Here is a 13,620-nt window from a genome sequence, read left to right as displayed (position 1 = left end):
TGGCACGTGGAAAGGGACCCTTGGTCTCCCGCCTCAGCTGGAGAGGCGTCCCAATTGCCCTGCCAAGCCTCGAGGAGAATCCCGAGTTTTCCCTCACAACTAGGCAGGAGTCCTGCCGTCGCTGAACTAACACGTGTGTGGAAGGGCCATCCCCGTCGTAACTCGAGAATATACCCCAGGTTCCCGCCGCAACTCGAGAAAAACCATGAGACTTCCCCCTCGCCGCGAGATGAGGCCCGATTCCCCTGCACTGCGTGCAGAGCAATTCCGTGTTGCACATGACACATGAAAGGAGCCTTGATTTCCTTAATGGCATTCCAGAGAAACCCCAAGAACACTGTTTCAAGGTTGAGGGATCCTGAGGTCACTGTAGCAACACGAAAGAGCTCCGTGGACCAAAAATCAACTCGAGATGAGAGGTTAGTCCCTGGCTTCGACTCCAGAGGAATACCACCTTACCACAAGCACCACAAGAGGAGGCTTCTCTCAGCTCTATGTATGTGAGAGGGACCCTGAGTTTGCGGCCTCAAGTGGAATGGACACCGCGATTCCCTGACGCGAATAAGGCCGGATATCCCTGCAGTGACTTGAATGCAGGCTCGTCTTGCATCTCCCAAGACGAAAGGATGTCTGAATCCCCTGTGGAGACCACAGAGAATGACCTAGTTCCCCACCTCATCGCGACCGGAGTCCTCACATCCTTTGAAAACTCCAGAGGTATGCGGAGATCAGTGCCTTCAAAGGAGACGATGCCTGACTCCTCGTGAAACTTGATAGGAGTCCCAGGATTACTGTGGCACGTGGAAAGGGACACTTGGTCTCCCGCCTCAGCTGGAGAAGCGTCCCAATTGCCCTGCCAAGCCTCGAGGAGAATCCCGAGCTGTCCCTCGCAACTAGGCAGGAGTCCTGCCGTCGCTGAACAAACACGTGTGTGGAAGGGCCATCCCCGTCTTAACTCGAGAATATACCGCAGGTTCCCGCCGCAACTCGAGAAAAACCATGAGACTTCCCCCTCGCCAAGAGATGAGGCCCGATTCCCCTACACTGCGTGCAGAGCAACTCTGTGTTGCACATCACACATGAAAGGAGCCTTGATTTCCTTGATGGCACTCCAGAGAAACCCCAAGAACACTGTTTCAAGGTTGAGGGATCCTGAGGTCACTGTAGCAACAAGAAAGAGCTCCGTGGACCAAAAATCAACTCGAGATGAAAGGTTAGTCCCTGGCGTCGACTCCAGAGGAATACCACGTTACCATAAGCACCTCAAGAGGAGGCTTCTCTCAGCTCTATGTATGTGAGAGGGACCCTGAGTTTGCGGCCTCAAGTGGAATGGACACCGCGATTCCCTGACGCGAATAAGGCCGGATATCCCTGCAGTGACTTGAATGCAGGCTCATCTTGCATCTCCCAAGACGAAAGGATGTCTGAGTGCCCTGTGGAGACCACAGAAAAAGACCTAGTTCCCCACCTCATCGCGACCGGAGGCCTCACATCCTTTGAAAACTCCAGAGGTACGCGGAGATCAGTGCCTCCAAAGGAGACGATGCCTGACTCCTCGTGAAACTTGATAGGAGTCCCAGGATTCTTGTGGCACGTGGAAAGGAACCCTTGGTCTCCCACCTCAGCTGGAGAGGTGTCCCAATTGCCCTGCAAAGCCTCGAGGAGAATCCCGAGTTGTCCCTCGCAACTAGGCAGGAGTCCTGACGTCGCTGAACAAACACGTGCGTGGAAGGCCATCCCCGTCGTAACTCGAGAATATACCCCAGGTTCCCGCCGCAACTCGAGAAAAACCATGAGACTTCCCCCTCGCCGCGAGATGAGGCCCGATTCCCCTGCACTGCGTGCAGAGCAATTCCGTGTTGCACATCACACATGAAAGGAGCCTTGATTTCATTGATGGCACTCCAGAGAAACCCCAAGAACACTGTTTCAAGGTTGAGGGATCCTGAGGTCACTGTAGCAACACGAAAGAGTTTCGTGGACCACAAATCAACTCGAGATGAGAGGTTAGTCCCTGGCTTCGACTCCAGAGGAATACCACCTTACCACAAGCACCTCAAGAGGAGGCTTCTCTCAGCTCTAGTTATGTGAGAGGGACCCTGAGTTTGCGGCCTCAAGTGGAATGGAGACCGCGATGCCCTGACTCGAAATAAGGCCGGATATCCCTGAAGTGACTTGAATGCAGGCTCGTCTTGCATATCCCAAGACAAAAGGATGTCTGAATCCCCTGTGGAGACCACAGAGAAAGACCTTGTTCCCCACCTCATCGCGATCGGAGGCCTCACATCCTTTGAAAACTGCAGAGGTACGCGGAGATCAGTGCCTCCAAAGGAGACGATACCTGACTCCTCGTGAAACTTGATAGGAGTCCCAGGATTCCTGTGGCACGTGGAAAGGGACACTTGGTCTCCCACCTCAGCTGGAGAGGCGTCCCAAATGCTCTGCCAAGCCTCGAGGAGAATCCCGAGTTGTCCCTCGCATCTAGACAGAAGTCCTGACGTCGCTGAACAAACACGTGGGTGGAAGGGCCATCCCCGTCGTAACTCGAGAATATACCCCAGGTTCCCGCCGCAACTCGAGAAAAACCATGAGACTTCCCCCTCGCCGCGAGATGAGGCCCGATTCCCCTGCACTGCGTGCAGAGCAATTCCGTCTTGCACATGACACATGAAAGGAGCCTTGATTTCCTTGATGGCACTCCAGAGAAACCCCAAGAACACTGTTTCAAGGCTAGAGGGATCCTGAGGTCACTGTAGCAACACGAAAGAGCTCCGTGGACCAAAAATCAACTCGAGATGAGAGGTTAGTCCCTGGCTTCGACTCCAGAGGAATACCACCTTACCACAAGCACGTCAAGAGGAGGCTTCTCTCAGCTCTATGTATGTGAGAGGGACCCTGAGTTTGCGGCCTCAAGTGGAATGGACACCGCGATGCCCTGACTCGAAATAAGGCGGGATATCCCTGCAGTGACTTGAATGCAGGCTCGTCTTGCATCTCCCAAGACGAAAGGATGTCTGAATCCCCAGTGGAGACCACAGAGAAATACCTAGTTCCCCACCTCATCGCGACCTGAGTCCTCACATCCTTTGAAAACTCCAGAGGTACGCGGAGATCAGTGCCTCCAAAAGAGACGATGCCTGATTACTCGTGAAACTTGATAGGAGTCCCAGGATTCCTGTGGCACGTGGAAAGGTACCCTTGGTCTCCCGCCTCAGCTGGAGAGGCGTCCCAATTGCCCTGCCAAGCCTCGAGGAGAATCCCGAGTTGTCCCTCACAGCTAGGCAGGAGTCCTGCCGTCGCTGAACTAACACGTGTGTGGAAGGGCCATCCCCGTCGTAACTCGAGAATATACCCCAGGTTCCCGCCGCAACTCGAGAAAAACCATGAGACTTCCCCCTCGCCAAGAGATGAGGCCCGATTCCCCTGCACTGCGTGCAGAGCAATTCCGTGTTGCACATGACACATGAAAGGAGCCTTGATTTCTTCGATGGCATTCCAGAGAAACCCCAAGAACACTGTTTCAAGGTTGAGGGATCCTGAGGTCACTGTAGCAACACGAAAGAGTATCGTGGACCAAAAATCAACTCGAGATGAGAGGTTAGTCCCTGGCTTCGACTCCAGAGGAATACCACCTTACCACAAGCACCACAAGAGGAGGCTTCTCTCAGCTCTAGCTATGTGAGAGGGACCCTGAGTTTGCGGCCTCAAGTGGAATGGACACCGCGATGCCCTGACTCGAAATAAGGCCGGATATCCCTGCAGTGACTTGAATGCAGGCTCGTCCTGCATCTCCCAAGACGAAAGGATGTCTGAATCCCCTGTGGAGACCACAGAGAAAGACCTTGTTCCCCACCTCATCGCGATCGGAGGCCTCACATCCTTTGAAAACTGCAGAGGTACGCGGAGATCAGTGCCTCCAAAGGAGACGATACCTGACTCCTCGTGAAACTTGATAGGAGTCCCAGGATTCCTGTGGCACGTGGAAAGGGACCCTTGGTCTCCCACCTCAGCTGGAGAGGCGTCCCAAATGCCCTGCCAAGCCTTGAGGAGAATCCCGAGTTGTCCCTCGCATCTAGACAGAAGTCCTGACGTCGCTGAACAAACACGTGGGTGGAAGGGCCATCCCCGTCGTAACTCGAGAATATACCCCAGGTTCCCGCCGCAACTCGAGAAAAACCATGAGACTTCCCCCTCGCCGCGAGATGAGGCCCGATTTCCCTGCAGTGCGTGCAGAGCAATTCCGTGTTGCACATCACACATGAAAGGAGCCTTGATTTCCTTGATGGCACTCCAGAGAAACCCCAAGAACACTGTTTCAAGGCTGGAGGGATCCTGAGGTCCCTGTAGCAGCACGAAAGAGCTCCGTGGACCATGAATCAACTCGAGATGAGAGGTTAGTCCCTGGCTTCGACTCCAGAGGAATACCACCTTACCACAAGCACCTCAAGAGGAGGCTTCTCTCAGCTCTAGGTATGTGAGAGGGACCCTGAGTTTGCGGCCTCAAGTGGAATGGACACCGCGATGCCCTGACTCGAAATAAGGCCGGATATCCCTGCAGTGACTTGAATGCAGGCTCGTCTTGCATCTCCCAAGACGAAAGGATGTCTGAATCCCCAGTGGAGACCACAGAGAATGACCTAGTTCCCCACCTCTTCGCGACCGGAGGCCTCACATCCTTTGAAAACTCCAGAGGTACCCGGAGATCAGTGCCTCCAAAGGAGACGATGCCTGACTCCTCGTGAAACTTGATAGGAGTCCCAGGATTCCTGTGGCACGTGGAAAGCGACCCTTGGTCTCCCGCCTCAGCTGGAGAGGCGTCCCAATTGCCCTGCCAAGCCTCGAGAAGAATCCCGAGTTGTCCCTCGCAACTACGCAGGAGTCCTGACGTCGCTGAAGAAACACGTGTGTGGAAGGGCCATCCCCGTCGTAACTCGGGAATATACCCCAGGTTCCCTCCGCAACTCGAGAAAAACCATGAGAGTTCCCCCTCGCCGCGAGATGAGGCCCGATTCCCCTGCACTGCGTGCAGAGAAATTCTGTGTTGCACATCACACATGAAAGGAGCCTTGATTTCCTTGATGGCACTCCAGAGAAACCTGAAGAACACTGTTTCAAGGTTAAGGGATCCCGAGGTCACTGTAGCAACACGAAAGAGCTCCGTGGACCAAAAATCAACTCGAGATGAGAGGTTAGTCTCTGGCTTCGACTCCAGAGGAATACCAGCTTACCACAAGCACCTCAAGAGGAGGCTTCTCTTAGCTCTATGTGTGTGAGAGGGACCCTGAGTTTGCGGCCTCAAGTGGAATGGACACCGCGATGCCCTGGCTCGAAATAAGGCCAGATATCCCTGCAGTGACTTGAATGCAGGCTCGTCTTGCATCTACCAAGACGAAAGGATGTCTGAATCCCCTGTGGAGACCACAGAGAAAGACCTAGTTCCCCACCTCATCGTGACCGGAGGCCTCACATCCTTTGAAAACTTCAGAGGTACGCGGAGATCAGTGCCTCCAAAGGAGACGATGCCTGACTCCTCATGAAACTTGATAGGAGACCCAGGATTCCTGTGCACGTGGAAAGGGACCCTTGGTCTCCCGCCTCAGGTGGAGAGGCGTCCCAATTGCCCTGCTAAGCCTCGAGGAGAATCCCGAGTTGTCCCTCGCAACTAGGCAGGAGTCCTGCCGTCGCTGAACAAACACGTGGTTGGAAGGGCCATCCCCGTCTTAACTCGAGAATGTACCCCAGGTTCCCGCCGCAACTCGAGGAAAACCATGAGACTTCCCCCTCGCCGCGAGATGAGGCCCGATTCCCCTGCACTGCGTGCAGAGCAATTCCGTGTTGCACATCACACATGAAAGGAGCCTTGATTTCCTTGATGGCACTCCAGAGAAACCCCAAGAACACTGTTTCAAGGCTAGAGGGATTCTGAGGTCACTGTAGCCACACGAAAGAGCTCAGTGGACCAACAATCAACTCGAGATGAGAGGTTAGTCCCTGGCTTCGAATCCAGAGGAATACCACCTTACCACAAGCACCTCAAGAGGAGGCTTCTCTCAGCTCTAGCTATGTGCTGAGTTTGCGGCCTCAAGTGGAATGGACACCGCGATGCCCTGACTCGAAATAAGGCCGGATATCCCTGCAGTGACTTGAATGCAGGCTCGTCTTGCATCTCCCAAGTCGAAAGGATGTCTGAATCCCCTGTGGAGACCACAGAAAAAGACCTAGTTCCCCACCTCATCGCGACCGGAGGCCTCAAATCCTTTGAAAACTCCAGAAGTACGCGGAGATCAGTGCCTCCAAAGGAGACGATGCCTGACTCCTCGGGAAACTTGATAGGAGTCCCAGGATTCCTGTGGCACGTGGAAAGGGACACTTGGTCTCCCGCCTCAGCTGGAGAGGCGTCCCAATTGCCCTGCCAAGCCTCGAGGAGAATCCCGAGTTGTCCCTCGCAACTAGGCAGGAGTCCTGTCGTCGCTGAACAAACACGTGGGTGGAAGGGCCATCCCCGTCGTAACTCGAGAATATACCCCAGGTTCCCGCCGCAACTCGAGAAAAACCATGAGACTTCCCCCTCGCCGCGAGATGAGGCCCGATTCCCCTGCACTGCGTGCAGAGCAATTCCGTGTTGCACATCACACATGAAAGGAGCCTTAATTTCCTTGATGGCACTCCAGAGAAACCCCAAGAACACTGTTTCAAGGCTAGAGGGATCCTGAGGTCACTGTAGCAACACGAAAGAGCTCCGTGGACCAAAAATCAACTCGAGATGAGAGGTTAGTCCCTGGCTTCGACTCCAGAGGAATACCACCTTACCACAAGCACCTCAAGAGGAGGCTTCTCTCAGCTCTAGGTATGTGAGAGGGACCCTGAGTTTGCGGCCTCAAGTGGAATGGACACCGCGATGCCCTGACTGGAAATAAGGCCGGATATCCCTGTAGTGACTTGAATGCAGGCTCGTCTTGCATCTCCCAAAATGAACGAATGTCTGAATCCCCTGTGGAGACCTCAGAGAAAGACCTAGATTCCCACCTCATCGCGACCGGAGGCCTCACATCCTTTGAAAACTCCAGAGGTATGCGGAGATCAGTGCCTCCAAAGGAGACGATGCCTGACTCCTCGTGAAACTTGATAGGAGTCCCAGGATTCCTGTGGCACGTGGAAAGGGACCCTTGGTCTCCTGCCTCAGCTGGAGAGGCGTCCCAATTGCCCTGCCAAGCCTCGAGGAGAATCCCGAGTTTTCCCTCGCAACTAGGCAGGAGTCCTGACGTCGCTGAAGAAACACGTGTGTGGAAGGGCCATCCCCGTCGTAACTCGAGAATATACCCCAGGTTGCCGACGCAACTCGAGAAAAACCATGAGACTTCCCCCTCGCCGCGAGATGAGGCCTGATTCCCCTGCACTGCGTGCAGAGCAATTCCGTGTTGTACATCACACATGAAAGGAGCCTTGATTTCCTTGATGGCACTCCAGAGAAATCCCAAGAACACTGTTTCTAGGTTAGAGGGATCCCGAGGTCACTGTAGCAACAGGAATGAGCTCCGTGGACAAAAATCAACTCGAGATGAGAGGTTAGTCCCTGGCTTCGACTCCAGAGGAATACCACCTTATCACAAGCACCTCAAGAGGAGGCTCCTCTCAGCTCTAGGTATGTGAGAGGGACCCTGATTTTGCGGCCTCAAGTGGAATGGACACTGCCATGCCCTGACTCGAAATAAGGCCGGATATCCCTGCAGTGACTTGAATGCAGGCTCGTCTTGCATCTCCGAAGATGAAAGGATGTCTGAATCCCCTGTGGAGACCACAGAGAAAGACCTAGTTCCCCACCTCATCGCGACCGGAGGCCTCACATCCTTTGAAAACTCCAGAGGTACGCGGAGATCAGTGCCTCCAAAGGAGACGATGCCTGACTCCTCGTGAAACTTGATAGGAGTCCCAGGATTCCTGTGGCACGTGGAAAGGGACTCTTGGTCTCCCGCCTCAGCTGGAGAGGCGTCCCAATTGCCCTGCCAGACCTCGAGGAGAATCCCGAGTTGTCCCTCGCAACTAGGCAGGAGTCCTGATGTCGCTGAAGAAACACGTGTGTGGAAGGGCCATCCCCGTCGTAACTCGAGAATATACCCCAGGTTCCCTCCGCAACTCGAGAAAAACCATGAGAGTTCCCCCTCGCCGGGAGATGAGGCCCGATTCCCCTGCACTGCATGCAGAGCAATTCTGTGTTGCACATCACACATGAAAGGAGCCTTGATTTCCTTGATGGCACTCCAGAGAAACCCCAAGAACACTGTTTCTAGGTTAGAGGGATCCCGAGGTCACTGTAGCAACACGAAAGAGCTCCATGGACCAAAAATCAACTCGAGATGAGAGGTTAGTCCCTGGCTTCCACTCCAGGGGAATACCACCTTACCACAAGCACCTCAAGAGGAGGCTTCTCTCAGCTCTAGGTATGTGAGAGGGACCCTGAGTTTGTGGCCTCAAGTGGAATGGAGACCGCGATGCTCTGGCTCGAAATAAGGCCGCATATCCCTGAAGTGACTTGAATGCAGGCTCGTCTTGCATCTCCCAAGACGAAAGAATGTCTGAATCCCCTGTGGAGACCACAGCGAAAGACCTCGTTCCCCACCTCATCGCGACCGGAGGCCTCACATCCTTTGAAAACTCCAGAGGTACGCGGAGATCAGTGCCTCCAAAGGAGACGATGCCTGACTCCTCGTGAAACTTGATAAGAGTCCCAGGATTCTTGTGGCACATGGAAAGGGATACTTGGTCTGCCGCCTCAGCTGGAGAGGCGTCCCAATTGCCCTGCCAAGCCTTGAGGAGAATCCCGAGTTGTCCCTCGCAACTAGGCAGGAGTCCTGACGTCGCTGAACAAACACCTGGGTGGAAGGGCTATCCCCGTCGTAACTCGAGAATATTCCCCAGGTTCCCGCTGCAACTCGAGAAAAACCATGAGACTTCCCCCTCGGCGTGAGATGAGGCACGATTCCCCTGCACTGCGTGCAGAGCAATTCCGTGTTGCACATCAAACATGAAAGTAGTCTTGATTTCCTTGATGGCACTCCAGAGAAATCCCAAGAACACAGTTTCAAGGCTAGAGGGATCCTTAGGTCACTGTAGCAACACGAAAGAGCTCCGTGGACCAAAAATCAACTCGAGATGAGAGGTTAGTCCCTGGCTTCGACTCCAGAGGAATGCCACCTTACCACAAGCACCTCAATAGGAGGCTTCTCTCAGCTCTAGGTATGTGAGAGGGACCCTGAGTTTGCGGCCTCAAGTGGAATGGACACCGCGATGCCCTGACGCGAAATAAGGCCGGATATCCCTGCAGTGACTTGAATGCAGGCTCGTCTTGCATCTCCCAAGATGAAAGGATGTCTGAATCCCCTGTGGAGACCACAGAGAAAGACCTAGTTCCCCACCTCATGGCGACCGGAGGCCTCACATCCTTTGAAAACTCCAGAGTTACGCGGAGATCAGTGCCTCCAAAGGAGACGATGCCTGACTCCTCGTGAAACTTCATAGGAGTCCCAGGATTCCTGTGGCACGTGGAAAGGGACACTTTGTCTCCCGCCTCAGCTGGAGAGGCGTCCCAATTGCCCTGCCAAGCCTCGAGGAGAATCCCGAATTGTCCCTCGCAACTAGGCAGGAGTCCTGACGTCGCTGAAGAAACACGTGTGTGGAAGGGCCATCCCCGTCATAACTCGAGAATATACCCCAGGTTCCCGCCGCAACTCAAGAAAAACCATGAGACTTCCCCCTCGCCGCGAGATAAGGCCCGATTCCCCTGCACTGCGTGCAGAGCAATTCCGTGTTGCACATCACACATGAAAGGAGCCTTGATTTCCTTGATGGCACTCCAGAGAAACCCCAAGAACACTGTTTCAAGGCTAGAGGGATCCTGAGGTCACTGTAGCAACAGGAAAGAGCTCCATGGACCAACAATCAACTCGAGATGAGAGGTTAGTCCCTGGCTTCGACTCCAGAGTAATACCACCTTACCACAAGCACCTCAAGAGGAGGCTTCTCTCAGCTCTAGGTATGTGAGAGGGACCCTGATTTTGCGGCCTCAAATGGAATGGACACCGCGATGCCCTAACGCGAAATAAGGCCGGATATCCCTGCAGTGACTTGAATGCAGGCTCGTCTTGCATCTCCCAAGATGAAAGGATGTCTGAATCCCCTGTGGAGACCACAGAGAAAGACCTAGTTCCCCACCTCATGGCGATCGGAGGCCTCACATCTTTTGAAAACTCCAGAGGTACACGGAGATAAGTGCCTCCAAAGGAGACGATGCCTGACTCCTCGTGAAACTTGATAGGAGTCCCAAGATTCCTGTGGCACGTGGAAAGGGACCCTTGGTCTCCCGCCTCAGCTGGAGAGGCGTCCCAATTGCCCTGCCAAACCTCGAGGAGAATCCCGAGTTGTCCCTCGCAACTACGCAGGAGTCCTGACGTCAATGAAGAAACACGTGTGTGGAAGGGCCATCCCCGTCGTAACTCGAGAATATACCCCAGGTTCCCTCCGCAACTCGAGAAAAACCATGAGAGTTCCCCCTCGCCGCGAGATGAGGCCCGATTCCCCTGCACTGCGTGCAGAGAAATTCTGTGTTGCACATCACACATGAAAGGAGCCTTGATTTCCTTGATGGCACTCCAGAGAAACCCGAAGAACACTGTTTCAAGGTTAAGGGATCCCGAGGTCACTGTAGCAACACGAAAGAGCTCCGTGGACCAAAAATCAACTCGAGATGAGAGGTTAGTCCCTGGATTCGACTCCAGAGGAATACCACCTTACCACAAGCACCTCAAGAGGAGGCTTCTCTCAGCTTTACCTATGTGCTGAGTTTGCGGTCTCAAGTGGAATGGACACCGCAATGCCCTGACTCGAAATAAGGCGGGATATCCCTGCAGTGACTTGAATGCAGGCTCGTCTTGCAACTCCCAAGATGAAAGGATGTCTGAATCCCCTGTGGAGACCACAGAGAAAGACCTAGTTCCCCACCTCATCGCGACCGGAGGCCTCACATCCTTTGAAAACTCCAGAGGTACGCGGAGATCAGTGCCTCCAAAGGAGACGATGCCTGACTCCTCATGAAACTTGATAGGAGTCCCAGGATTCCTGTGCACGTGGAAAGGGACCCTTGGTCTCCCGCCTCAGCTGGAGAGGCGTCCCAATTGCCCTGCCAAGCCTCGAGGAGAATCCCGAGTTGTCCCTCGCAACTAGGCAGGAGTCCTGACGTCGCTGAACAAACACGTGGTTGGAAGGGCCATCCCCGTCGTAACTCGAGAATATACCCCAGGTTCCCGCCGCAACTCGAGAAAAACCATGAGACTTCCCCCTCGCCGCGATATGAGGCCCGATACCCCTGCACTGCGTGCAGAGCAATTCCGTGTTGCACATCACACATGAAAGGAGCCTTGATTTCCTTGATGGCACTCCAGAGAAACCCCAAGAACACTGTTTCAAGATAGAGGGATCCTGCGGTCACTGTAGCAACAAGAAAGAGCTCCGTGGACCAAAAATCAACTCGAGATGAGAGGTTAGTCCCTGGCTTCGACTCCAGAGGAATACCACCTTACCACAAGCACCTCAAGAGGAGGCTTCTCTTAGCTCTATGTGTGTGAGAGGGACCCTGAGTTTGCGGCCTCAAGTGGAATGGACACCGCGATGCCCTGGCTCGAAATAAGGCCAGATATCCCTGCAGTGACTTGAATGCAGGCTCGTCTTGCATCTACCAAGACGAAAGGATGTCTGAATCCCCTGTGGAGACCACAGAGAAAGACCTAGTTCCCCACCTCATCGTGACCGGAGGCCTCACATCCTTTGAAAACTTCAGAGGTACGCGGAGATCAGTGCCTCCAAAGGAGACGATGCCTGACTCCTCATGAAACTTGATAGGAGTCCCAGGATTCCTGTGCACGTGGAAAGGGACCCTTGGTCTCCCGCCTCAGGTGGAGAGGCGTCCCAATTGCCCTGCTAAGCCTCGAGGAGAATCCCGAGTTGTCCCTCGCAACTAGGCAGGAGTCCTGCCGTCGCTGAACAAACACGTGGTTGGAAGGGCCATCCCCGTCTTAACTCGAGAATGTACCCCAGGTTCCCGCCGCAACTCGAGGAAAACCATGAGACTTCCCCCTCGCCGCGAGATGAGGCCCGATTCCCCTGCACTGCGTGCAGAGCAATTCCGTGTTGCACATCACACATGAAAGGAGCCTTGATTTCCTTGATGGCACTCCAGAGAAACCCCAAGAACACTGTTTCAAGGCTAGAGGGATTCTGAGGTCACTGTAGCCACACGAAAGAGCTCAGTGGACCAACAATCAACTCGAGATGAGAGGTTAGTCCCTGGCTTCGAATCCAGAGGAATACCACCTTACCACAAGCACCTCAAGAGGAGGCTTCTCTCAGCTCTAGCTATGTGCTGAGTTTGCGGCCTCAAGTGGAATGGACACCGCGATGCCCTGACTCGAAATAAGGCCGGATATCCCTGCAGTGACTTGAATGCAGGCTCGTCTTGCATCTCCCAAGTCGAAAGGATGTCCGAATCCCCTGTGGAGACCACAGAAAAAGACCTAGTTCCCCACCTCATCGCGACCGGAGGCCTCAAATCCTTTGAAAACTCCAGAAGTACGCGGAGATCAGTGCCTCCAAAGGAGACGATGCCTGACTCCTCGGGAAACTTGATAGGAGTCCCAGGATTCCTGTGGCACGTGGAAAGGGACACTTGGTCTCCCGCCTCAGCTGGAGAGGCGTCCCAATTGCCCTGCCAAGCCTCGAGGAGAATCCCGAGTTGTCCCTCGCAACTAGGCAGGAGTCCTGTCGTCGCTGAATAAACACGTGGGTGGAAGGGCCATCCCCGTCGTAACTCGAGAATATACCCCAGGTTCCCGCCGCAACTCGAGAAAAACCATGAGACTTCCCCCTCGCCGCGAGATGAGGCCCGATTCCCCTGCACTGCGTGCAGAGCAATTCCGTGTTGCACATCACACATGAAAGGAGCCTTGATTTCCTTGATGGCACTCCAGAGAAACCCCAAGAACACTGTTTCAAGGCTAGAGGGATCCTGAGGTCACTGTAGCAACACGAAAGAGCTCTGTGGACCAAAAATCAACTCGATATGAGAGGTTAGTCCCTGGCTTCGACTCCAGAGGAATACCACCTTACCACAAGCACCTCAAAAGGAGGCTTCTCTCAGCTCTAGGTATGTGAGAGGGACCCTGAGTTTGCGGCCTCAAGTGGAATGGACACCGCGATGCCCTGACTCCAAATAAGGCCGGATATCCCTGCAGTGACTTGAATGCAGGCTCGTCTTGAATCTGCCAACATGAAAGGATGTCTGAATCCCCTGTGGAGACCACAGAGAAAGACCTAGTTCCCCACCTCATCGCGACCGGAGGCCTCATATCCTTTGACAACTCCAGAGGTACGCGGAGATCAGTGCCTCCAAAGGAGACGATGCCTGACTCCTCGTGAAACTTGATACGAGTCCCAGGATTCCTGTGGCACGTGGAAAGGGACACTTGGTCTCCCGCCTCAGCTGGAGAGGCGTCCCAATTGCCCTGCCAAGCCTCGAGGAGAATCCCGAGCTGTCCCTCGCAACTAGGCAGGAGTCCTGACGTCGCTGAACAA

This window comes from Cervus elaphus, chromosome 24 (genome assembly GCF_910594005.1).
Source record: "Cervus elaphus chromosome 24, mCerEla1.1, whole genome shotgun sequence".
Taxonomy (NCBI): domain Eukaryota; kingdom Metazoa; phylum Chordata; class Mammalia; order Artiodactyla; family Cervidae; genus Cervus; species Cervus elaphus.
This window is presented reverse-complemented; position numbering follows the sequence as displayed.